The following is an 11,864-nucleotide window of genomic DNA, read 5'->3' on the forward strand; positions in this document are numbered from 1 at the left end:
GGGAGAGTATGGAGCCTTGTCCCACTCCTTTGCCAACTAGGAGCCAGTCTGTTTCACCATGTTTTGTCCATACTGTGGCTGACTTGTATATGAGGAAGTGAAGTTGGAGTTGCTGAAGTTGCTTTGGAAAGGTAAGCTGCAGCCAGGCAGAACACTTTTCACCCCATTTCCCTTGTTTCCCTGACTACTCACAAGCATCCAGGCCAGCTTTCCAGCTGCCTGTGATAATGAGCCACACCCTGGCATTTTTAAGGACATGCAGAGGTCCATAAGCAGCCTCACCCCACCCAGGATCTTAGCTTAGAAATGCAAACATCAAGACAGGAGGGAGGAAGAGGTGTGTGTAGAGGGTGTGTATGAGGAAACATGACAGACAAACAGCCTACAGATGGGGAAGCAGAGGCAACGTCTATTACTATAGCTATTACAAGCAGGCAAGAGGACTAGTATTCAACTACCAAGACCACAAGTTGTGGTGAGCAGCTTATCTTGGTGGGAGTCCTGCCTGGAACTTGGAGCTTTGCTGGGAGCTCAGTAACAACTAAAAGAGGAACAAGCACATTGAAGCAGCACGTTATCTCAACTAGTGCAAGAATATATGGAAAAGACTTAAAAGACTTTACAAACTTTACAGACTTTATACATTTTATAGATTTTTGCTTGAACTAAGTATTAATGGATTGGGTGTTAAAGACATATTTACTTGACAACATCACCTTGCAAGCCTTAGATGGTTGAAGTGCAATAGTCTGGTGTTGGGGGAAGGTGTGTGCTGCAATGAAGTATTTTGTACAGATTGGCTACGCTGTGGAGTGATCACTCCCTGGATAACAAAGAGCCCTCACACTGTATATAAGTTTCTCATGAGGACACTAAGTTGTTCTGGGTTTCCTATTTTTCTGACCACATTCCACAGCTTTATGGGATTGACGCAATTTCTATAAGTAATGAAACACATACTGACTCCTTTTTGATATTCTTTGACTTTCTCAATTATCTCTCACACATCAGAAATAATATCTCGTGTTTCTCAGCCTTTTCTATAGCCAACTTTAACATCTGGAATCTCTTTTTCCATGTAAGGCTCTAATCTGTGTTGAATGATCCTAAGTATTATTTTGCTACCATGTGAAGTTAAGAATATTGTATGATAGTTTTCACACTCTGTTAAGTTTCCTTTTTTTGTATTAGAATGTAGATTGACCTCTTCCAATCAGTTGTCCACTGTGGTGTTCTCTGGATTTGCTGGCATAGCTTGGTTAGAACCTTGACTGATTCTTCTGTTGCTTGCCATATTTCAGTGGTATTGCATTGCACTGTGGTATTCAGTGGTATTGTATTGCACTGTTGCTTGCCATATATGCAGGGGTATTGCATCAGTTCCTGTACCATTCTGACTTGGTATAATGAATATACTATATAGTGTTATGCAAATTACAAAAATCTCTACTATATCCACTTTTGTTTTTAAATTTACAGTCTTAATGGTAATTATGTTATGATTTTATAGTTTGTGCTAGTGATCTGAATTTTAGTCAGTTCATATACAGGTTAGACCAGGATTTCTCAACCAGGGTTCCATGGAACCCTAGGGTTCCACGACAGGTCACTAGGGGTTCCCTGGGAGATCATAATTTATTTAAAAAAATATTTCAGGTTCAGGCAATGCACTGTTGCAGTGATGAGCAGAGACAGAACAAAAATCTAGTTACAACTCTTTCTGGTAGTACGCTGTAGGTCTGTGTTTATTTGGTTGAATCCAGTTTTTGATGCAAGATAGGAGAGACCATTGATAACAGGTGAATGCTATATTGCAGGAAGGGAGGAATATATTGAGGAAAGGGAAGGGAGAAGTGCATTTTTCAAGAAATTAAGGGATTCATCCAACTTAGTCTGACATCAGTTCCCCCCTCCTGCATCTTTTCCCTGTGGTTTTCCTGTAGTTATTTTATCCCATTATTTTAAATAAATTTCATACACATTTATTCAGTCATTTCTGAGGGTGCAATGTCACGAGGAAGTGTGAGAGAGGAGGATTCTAGAACGGACAATACCCATAAGTTTAATGATAATGATAATGAAGAATTTAAATCTTCTCAGGCATTTCCCTACACTGGTACATCAATGGACTCAAAAAAAGTCCATCTTTACAATGAAAGCAATTTATCAATGGATTTTACATGGACTGGTGATTCAAGTTGTCCTATTCCGTTGTGCCTCATCTGTGGCAAACAACATACAAATGCAGCAATGGCTCCAGCAAAATTAAAGACACTCAACTACAAATCACAGCCATATGACAAGTGGAGTCCTTGGGGTTCTCTGAGCTTGGTTCTTTTCTTGCAAACGTTTCATCATCCGGCTAGGTAACATCTTCAGTGCTAAAATGGGATGAGGTTTGCTCTCTATTTATCTGCTGTGGCCTGCCTTGCCAGTGGGGGTGGGGGTTCTGTTTTGCTCTTCTGGTAGTTCATTGATTGGCGTATGTTGACTGCTTGATTGTGGGCCTAGTGGTGACCTTTGCTTACAGTGGAGCAAAAAAGTATTTAGTCAGCCACCAATTGTGCAAGTTCTCCCACTTAAAAAGATGAGAGAGGCCTGTAATTTTCATCATAGGTATACCTCAACTATGAGAGACAAAATGAGAAAAAAAATCCAGAAAATCACATTGTCTGATTTTTAAAGAATTTATTTGCAAATCATGGTGGAAAATAAGTATTTGGTCACCTACAAACAAGCAAGATGTCTGGCTCTCACAGACCTGTAACTACTTCTTTAAGAGGCTCCTCTGTCCTCCACTCGTTACCTGTAGTAATGGCACCTGTTTGACCTTGTTATCAGTATAAAAGACCCCTGTCCACAACCTCAAACAGTCACACTCCAAACTCCACTATGGCCAAGACCAAAGAGCTGTCGAAGGACACCAGAAACAAAATTGTAGACCTGCACCAGGCTGGGAAGACTGAATCTGCAATAGGCAAGCAGCTTGGTGTGAAGAAATCAACTGTGGGAGCAATAATTAGAAAATGGAAGACATACAAGACCACTGATAATCTCCCTCGATCTGGGGCTCCACGCAAGATGTCACCCCGTGGGGTCAAAACGATCACAATAACGGTGAGCAAAAATCCCAGAACCACACGGGGGGACCTAGTGAATGACCTGCAGAGAGCTGGGACCAAAGTAATAAAGGCTTCCATCAGTAACACACTATGCCGCCAGGGACTCAAATCCTGCAGTGCCCTGCTTAAGCCAGTACATGTCCGGGCCCGTCTGAAGTTTGCTAGAGAGCATTTGGATGATCCAGAAGAGGATTGGGAGAATGTCATATGGTCAGATGAAACCAAAGTAGAACGTTTTGGTCTAAACTCAACTCGTCGTGTTTGGAGGAGAGAGAATGCTGAGTTGCATCCAAAGAACACCATACCTACTGTGAAGCATGGGGGTGGAAACATCATGCTTTGGGGCTGTTTTTCTGCAAAGGGACCAGGACGACTGATCCGTGTAAAGGAAAGAATGAATGGGGCCATGTATTGTGAGATTTTGAGTGAACACCTCCTTCCATCAGCAAGGGCATTGAAGATGAAATGTGGCTGGGTCTTTCAGCATGACAATGATCCCAAACACACCGCCCGGGCAACGAAGGAGTGGCTTCATAAGAAGCATTTCAAGGTCCTGGAGTGGCCTAGCCAGTCTCCAGATCTCAACCCCATGGAAAACCTTTGGAGGGAGTTGAAAGTCCGTGTTGCCCAGCGACAGCCTCAAAACATCACTGCTCTAGAGGAGATCTGCATGGAGGAATGGGCCAAAATACCAGCAACAGTGTGTGAAAACCTTGTGAAGACTTACAGGAAACATTTGACCTCTGTCATTGCCAACAAAGGATATATAACAAAGTATTGAGATGAACTTTTGATATTGACCAAATACTTATTTTCCACCATGATTTGCAAATAAATTCTTTAAAAATCAGACAATGTGATTTTCTGGATTTTTCCCCCCATTTTGTCTCTCATAGTTGAGGTATACCTATGATGAAAATTACAGGCCTCTCTCATCTTTTTAAGTGGGAGAACTTGCACAATTGGTGGCTGACTAAATACTTTTTTGCCCCACTGTATCTGGGTGATGATTGCTGGAGACAATTGCTGGTGAATGAATGCTGGTGAGGCGATCTTCTGGTCTCTTTTGAATAGTATGTAGATGCTGTTTATCTCTCTGTGTCTGTTAATTGCTGCCTTGTCTGAACACCAAGCTTCCAAGAATTCTCTTGCATGTTTGGATTTGGCTTGGTCTAAAATGCTGACCCCCTTCATGGATCACTGCCTTGTCATGGCGAAGGGGCTTGCGTAACTCAGTGAAGCCATGAGCTATACTGTGCAGGGCCACCCAAGACGGACAGGTCATGACAGAGAGTTCTGACAAAATGTGGTCCACTGGAGAAGGAAATGGCAACCCACTCCAGTATCCTTGCCAAGAAAACCCCATGGACAATGTTAAAAGGCTAAAAGATATGACACCGGAAGATGAGCCCCTTAGGTCGGAAGGTGTCCAATATGCTACTGGGGAAGAGCAGAGGGCATTTCCAAGTAGCTCCAGAAAGAGTGAAGCGGCTGGGCCAAAGCCGAAAGGACGTTCAGCTGTGGATGTATCTGGAAGCGAAAAGAAGGTCCGATGCTGTAAAGAACAATATTGTATAGGTACCTGGAATGTAAGATCTATGAACCAAGGCAAGCTGGATGCGGTCAAACATGAGATGACAAGATTGAACGTCGACATCTTGGGAATCAGCGAATTGAAATGGACAGGAATGGGTGAATTTAATTCAGGTGACCATTATATCTACTACTGTGGCCAAGAAACCCTTAGAAGAAATGGAGTTGCACTCATAGTCAATAAGAGAGTGGGAAAGGCAGTAATGGGGTACAACCTCAAAAACGACAGAATGATCTCAGTGCGTATCCAAGGCAAACCATTCAACATCACAGTAATCCAAGTCTATGCCCCAACCACTGATGCCGAAGAAGCTGAAGTTGACCGCTTCTATGAAGACCTACAACACCTTCTAGAAGTAGCACCAAAAAAAGATGTCCTTTTCATCATAGGGGATTGGAATGGTAAAGTAGGAAGTCAAGGAGTAATCGGAATAACAGGCAAGTTTGGCCTTGGAGCACAAAATGAAGCAGGGCAAAGGCTAATAGAATTCTGTCAAGAGAACAAGCTAGTCATAGCAAACACTCTTTTCCAACAACACAAGAGACGACTCTACACATGGACATCACCAGATGGTCAATACCGAAACCAGATTGATTACATACTTTGCAGCCAAATATGGAGAAGCTCTATACAGACAGGAAAAACAAGACCAGGAGCTGACTGTGGCTCAGATCATGAGCTTCTTACTGCAAAATTTAAGCTTAAATTGAAGAATGTAAGGAAAACCATTAGACCACTCAGGTATGACTTAGATCATATTCCTTGTGAGTACACAATGAAGGTGATGAATAGATTTAGAGGATTAGATTTGGTAGACAGAGTGCCTGAAGAACTATGGACGGAGGTCTGTAACATTGTACAGGAGGCAGCAACTAAAACCATCCCAAGGAAAAAGAAATACAAGAAAGCAAAATGGCTGTATGATGAGGCATTACAAATAGCGGTGGAAAGAAGGAATGCTAAAAGCAAGGGCGAAAGGGAAAGATATAAGCAACTGAATGCAGATTTCCAGAGAATAGCAAGGAGAGATAAGAAGGCCTTCTTAAATGAACAATGCAAAGAAATCAAGGAAAACACTAGAATGGGGAAGACTAGAGATCTCTTCAAGAAAATTGGAGATATCAAAGGAACGTTTAGTGCAAAGATGGACATGATAAAGGACAAAAAAGGCAGGGACCTAACAGAAGCAGAAGAGATTAAGAAGAGGTGGCAAGAATACACAGAAGAGCTATACAAGAAAGATCTTAATGTCCCTGATGTCCATGCTGGCGTGGTCACTGACCTTGAGCCAGACATCCTAGAGAGTGAAGTCAAGTGGGCCTTAGGAAGCATTGCTAACAACAAAGCTAGTGCAGATGACAGTATTCCAGCTGAGTTATTTAAAATACTAAAAGATGATGCTGTTAAAGTGCTGCACTCAATATGCCAGCAAGTTTGGAAAACGCAACAGTGGCCACGGGATTGGAAAAGGTCAGTTTACGTTCCAGTTCCAAAGAAGGGCAATGCCAAAGAATGCTCAAACTATCGCACAATTGCACTCATTTCACATGCTAGCAAGGTTATGCTCAAAATCCTACAAGCTAGGCTTCAGCAGTACGTGAACCGAGAACTACCGGATGTACAAGCTGGGTTTTGAAGAGGCAGAGGAACTAGAGATCAAATTGCCAACATTCGCTGGATCATGGAGAAAGCACGAGAGTTCCAGAAAAACATCTACTTCTGCTTCATTGACTATGCAAAAGCCTTTGATTGTGTGGATCACAACAAACTGTGGCAAATTCTTAAAGAGATGGGAGTACCAGACCATCTTACCTGTCTCCTGAGAAATCTGTGTGCGGGCCAAGAAGCAACAGTTAGAACCAGTCACAGAACAACCGATTGGTTCAAAATAGGGAAAGAAGTACGACAAGGTTGTATACTGTCACCCTGCTTATTTAACCTATATGCAGAGTACTTCATGAGAAATGCCAGGCTGGAAGAATCACAAACCGGAATTAAGATTGCAGGGAGAATCATCAATAACCTCAGATATGCAGACGATACCACCCTAATGGCAGAAAGTGAAGAACTAAAGAGCCTCTTGATGAGGGTGAAAGAGGAGAGTGCAAAAGCTGGCTTGAAACTCAACATTAAAAAAACTAAGATCATGGCATCTGGACCCATCAATTCCTGGCAAATAGAAGGGGTAGAAATGGAAGGAGTAACAGACTTCATTTATTTGGGCTCCAAGATCACCGCAGACAGAGACTGCAGCCATGAAATTAAAAGACACTTGCTCCTTGAGGGAAAAGCTATGGCAAAGCTAGATAGCATATTAAAAAGCAGAGACGTCACCTTGCTGACAAAGATCCGCATAGTCAAAGCTATGGTTTTTCCAGTAGTAATGTATGGCTGTGAGAGCTGGACCATAAAGAAGGCTGAGCGCCGAAGAATTGATGCCTTTGAACTGTGGTGCTGGAGAAGACTCTTGAGAGTCCCCTGGACTGCTAGGAGGTCAAACCAGTCAATCTTAAAGGAAATCAATCCTGATTGCTCATTGGAAGGACTGATAATGAAGCTCAAGCTCAGATACTTTGGTCACCTAATCCACAGAGAGGAGTTTTTGGAAAAGACCCTGATGCTGGGAAAGATTGAAGGCAAAAGGAGAAGAGGACGGCAGAGGATGAGATGGTTAGATAGCATCACTGAAGCAATGAGCATGAAACTGAGCAAATTCAGGGAGGCAGTGAAGGACCGGAAGGCCTGGCACAATATGGTTCATGGGGTCACGAAGAGTCGGACGCGACTTAACGACTGAACAACAACAACAAAAAAATGCTGGAGAGGGCGGAGCTGGCGTCGCGGCGATACGGCGGGCGATCCTGGGCTCCCAGGATGGCAGCCGATGTCTCCTCCCCCGGACGGTCCCGATGGACCTAAGCCGTCCCGTAGAGATGGCGATCGCAAAGGGCACGTCCCGCGGATCTCAGGGACGCCGCAAGTCCCAGATTGATCCGGGGAGAAGCTCTTGAAGCCGGCGGAGGAGAGCCAGCCAAAATGGCTGCGAAAGCCGGGGCAGCTCCAAAGGAAGAAGGAAGAGAAGGGTGTCAACTGGGTGAGATGGACTTTTACTATTTAACTATTCTTAGAGAACACCTTAAGTAATTTAAAGAGATTTTTAAAAGTGAAGAAAAGTGGATTAAGCGGCGAGATCGAGCCTTATAAAAAAAGGGGGGAAATTTTTTTTTTCTTTTCAACTTTCCCTTTTTAGTGGATTTGGCAAGATGTTTTTCTCTTAAAAAAAATATATTTTTAACTGGATTGGCTTTTTCTTTTTAATACTCAATAACTTTTTATTTTAAGCCTTTTTTTTGACTAAGATTTCTTTATTGTTGTAAGAAATTTATACTTTTTGATTTTGAAATGGGGAAAGTGGAGTTAAGAGAAAGTAAATGAAAGAAAGTTGCACTGCCATCTAGAGGCTCGACATAGTGCTTTTTTTCTTCTATTGTGACGCATGCTTAAGGACCCTGTGCTTTCTAAAAAGATAGTGGGATGTGCATGTTTATACAGGTGCCATCCGTAACTATAAACAAGAAAGTGGAGTTGAAAGCGATTTTGAAAATATCAAGATGGAAAGTTTGAGCTAGTCACAAGAGCCCTGATTAGTGGCAGTAGCTCTTCTTTCTGCTAGAAGCTCTGCTTTGCTTTTCACTCCCCCCTCAGTTGGATTTTTTTTAAAGAGACTTAGTCTTTTCCCTCCTCTTCTTTTTTTTTTTTTCTTATTTTTGGCAAGAACAAAGATAAAGAATCTTTTGACTCAATGAAGGTTTATCAAGATAATAAACTATACGAGAAACACAATGCAGAAAAAGATCTCTAAACTATTGAGGATGACTATAAAAAACTGGAAGAAGAGCTGCAGAAATTCCCGCAAAAAAAAAAAAAGAAAAAAGATACTAAAGCTAAAATGGACTTAATTAAACATAAAACGGGATCAATGGAAAAGGAAGAAATAGTACAAGAAATCAGAAACATTAAACAGAATTATTGTGGTTAATTAACTGATAAATGAAGAGGGACAGACTTGTTCTTGGCACTGAGGGTGAGAAAAAGATTATACAAGATTATAATGGAAAATCGTACTAAAAGAATGCACAAAAAGAAGAAGTAAAACAATATTGAAAGAAACTATTTCAGATGTTTAAAGAAAAAACGAGGGGAATACAACAATGATGGAACTGACAGAAGCTTCAAAAAGCAGAATGTTTGAAAGGACATTTATTATTGCTTTCTCTTATCTAATAATATAGAAAAAGGAATAAACAGCTAGATATTTTGGGATGTTGAATGAAAAGGGTGAACTCAAAATTATGCAAGCGCTGGAATAAAGTATAAATCTGAGATATATAGTTAAAAATTGTATTTGATTCTAAATATTTTAAGAGATTAGACATTTACATATGGTTGAATATAGTAACATATAGATTTTAAACTAGAGATATTTTTGTTGAAACATGTAGTGAAGAATCTGGTTAGAATTGTAACCCGGTTAGAACTGTAACTGATATTGTAACTGATACTGGTTAGAACTGTAACTTTTAAGAATTGGAAAAATTAAAAATTACTTATGCAGGAGGAAGTTATGGAAAATTATGAAATGTGCAGAGATGAGTTAAACTGAGATTTGAAATTAGAGTAAGAAGATAAGTAACTTGTTTTTATTAATGATTGGATGAGAAAATATAGTAATGTAATGGATTAGGAAACTTTATAATAGAAATTTGATATTAATTATTTTATATATATACACATATAATCGATAGATGAAAATGTATTACTAATCCTATTGAAAGTTAAAATTTCTTGTAATAAATGATTTTATAGATTAGCTATGAATGATTAATAATTGTTAATTGATAAGTATACAAATATATTTTGAATAGATGATATGAGAATTTAAGATTATGAAAGGGGCACCAACGAGTTGGTAACTGGTTGACACACGCTATAAAATGGAAGATGCTTTTTTTTATGCCTTTTTGTGGTTTTGTTTGTCCATGTATGTTTTGTGTTTGTTGTAAAAATAAAAAAAATATATTAAAAAAAAATGCTGACAGTTTCCCAGTTAAACCTGTGGTTGAGTCTGTCCATGTGTTGTGCAATTAAGAATTTTCATCATCTCCAGCAATCATTTTTAGACTTTCTTCTTTTTTATTGAAACTCTGCCGGTGTTTCTGAATTTTTATTTTCTGCCACTCTTCTTCACTAAGGAAATATGATTCCCTCCCCATACACCACACAAGCAAATACAACCTCAAGTATTTTTCCTGATTTAAGAGATTCAATCTGGGATTGTTGTAAGGGAGGCCAATGAGGGTCATCAAAGAACTAAAATTAAATCCCATAAAAACAAGTTGAAGCAAGTGAGAATGTTTAGCCTTACAGCAACCAAGAAGGATATAACAGCCCTGCTGGAGCATTTGATCAGGGGTCACATAGAAAAAAGGAAAGATTTGTCATCTGTTGACCTAGGGTGGCACAATCCAGTTGAATGTTTGGAAAAATGTCACTGTAGTAATAGCGAAATTAGCTACAGAGGAAGATGGTCAAGTTGTCACTAACTGTATCAGTCAGCTCCCCCTTAATATAAAGAGGGAGACATTTCCCCTTCTCAAAATGCCCACTTTTCTGCTACCCAGGGCATTTTTCCCTTCATTTATATGACATGGCTAGATTAAAGTCTTCCAGATGTCTAGTTGCTCATGTTGCCAGTAGGAACAGGGAACGGAAGGAGCACAAACCTGGGAAAGTTCAAGATAGTGAAACGTGAATTGAAACGTCCACAAATTGAAATGTTAGGCATCAGTGAATTGAAATGGACTGGGATTGGACAATTTGAAGATCACACTGTTTATTACTCTGGACATGAAAAACAAGGAACGGTGTCGCTTTTCTAGTTAGGAAGGGTACAGCAAGAAGAGTACTTGGCTACTTCAGTGACCGAATAATAGCAATTAGACTTCTAGTCCAACCCCCGCCCAGGACAGGGATCTTCAGTCATCCGAGACAAATGACTGTCCAACCTTGATTTCGAAACCTCCATCGAGGAGGCCCAAGGACTTCAGGTAATATGCTCTTTCACTGCCTTTGACAGTCAGGAAAATCCTCAGTCTTCTCCCACGTGATCACACACTTTTCCATTTTCTCGAAAAGAAAAAGATGGAAACAACGAGAGGCGGGGGGGGGGAATAACTAGGAGCACCTGCAACTAGCTATCCGTGGACGCCCGGGAGCAGCAGCACACTTGGGACCCTTCGCCAGGAGGTGCGACAGCCCGACCACAGCTGCCACCCCCCCTCCCTGGTTCCCCTCCCAAGGCTGCTCTTTGCACACATTGCAGTCCTGGCAGCTTCCTTCCTTTAGAGTGGAATGGAGCACACGCAAATGAGTTTTGCCAGCAATTGCCTCCTGGACGAAAGAGGCGGAGAGGGTGGCAGCCGGGGACCCTTTCAAGGAGGGCGGGAGGCGACTGGAGGGGGCCGGTCGGCGCGTTGCCTCTCTAGGAAGGAGCGCTCTCTCGCCCGCAGGCCGAGGCTCCCGGAGACGGAGAGGGCGGGGCGTTGCGGCGGGAGCGGAGAGCCGGGAGTGGGTTGCAGCTGCGCTTTGCCATTTAGGCAAAACAATACAATCTGATATTTTCATCTCCAAAGATACTGGTGCTCAGTAACAGGTTTAGTGTCTGTGGGGAACAACTGAAGGACAGCCCTCTCCTTCAGAAAGTTCAGAAAAGATTGCATTTACACAACCTGCTAAGGTAGGACTACTCAATTACCCGTCTCGATTAACACAATACACACAGCAAAAATGAGCCAGTCGCAGTGTCATTGGTTCAGTTGGGGGATGATGACAGACTCCGGCAGAAAGCATTCGATTTCCTGTTACCCATGTCTTTTTACTACAAAAAGTTAGAAGTAAAGGCGTCAAACCCATAGCTGAGGATCCAGCCTGGTTTCTTTTAGGCACTAGCATCCTCTGTCAGCTGCTCTTCTCATGAGCAACAGTAGCGAAGAATCGAAACCCCAAATCCTCCCAAATGTATTTCCTGGAGAAACTGGGAAAGGCTGGTTATCCCCGAAGCAAGAAAATAGGAAGGAAGCAGCAGCATT

The sequence above is a fragment of the Python bivittatus genome, unplaced genomic scaffold (genome assembly GCF_059951505.1).
Source record: "Python bivittatus isolate LINGU-HERP-01145 unplaced genomic scaffold, Pbiv_v1 ctg000810_np1212, whole genome shotgun sequence".
Classification (NCBI taxonomy): domain Eukaryota; kingdom Metazoa; phylum Chordata; class Lepidosauria; order Squamata; family Pythonidae; genus Python; species Python bivittatus.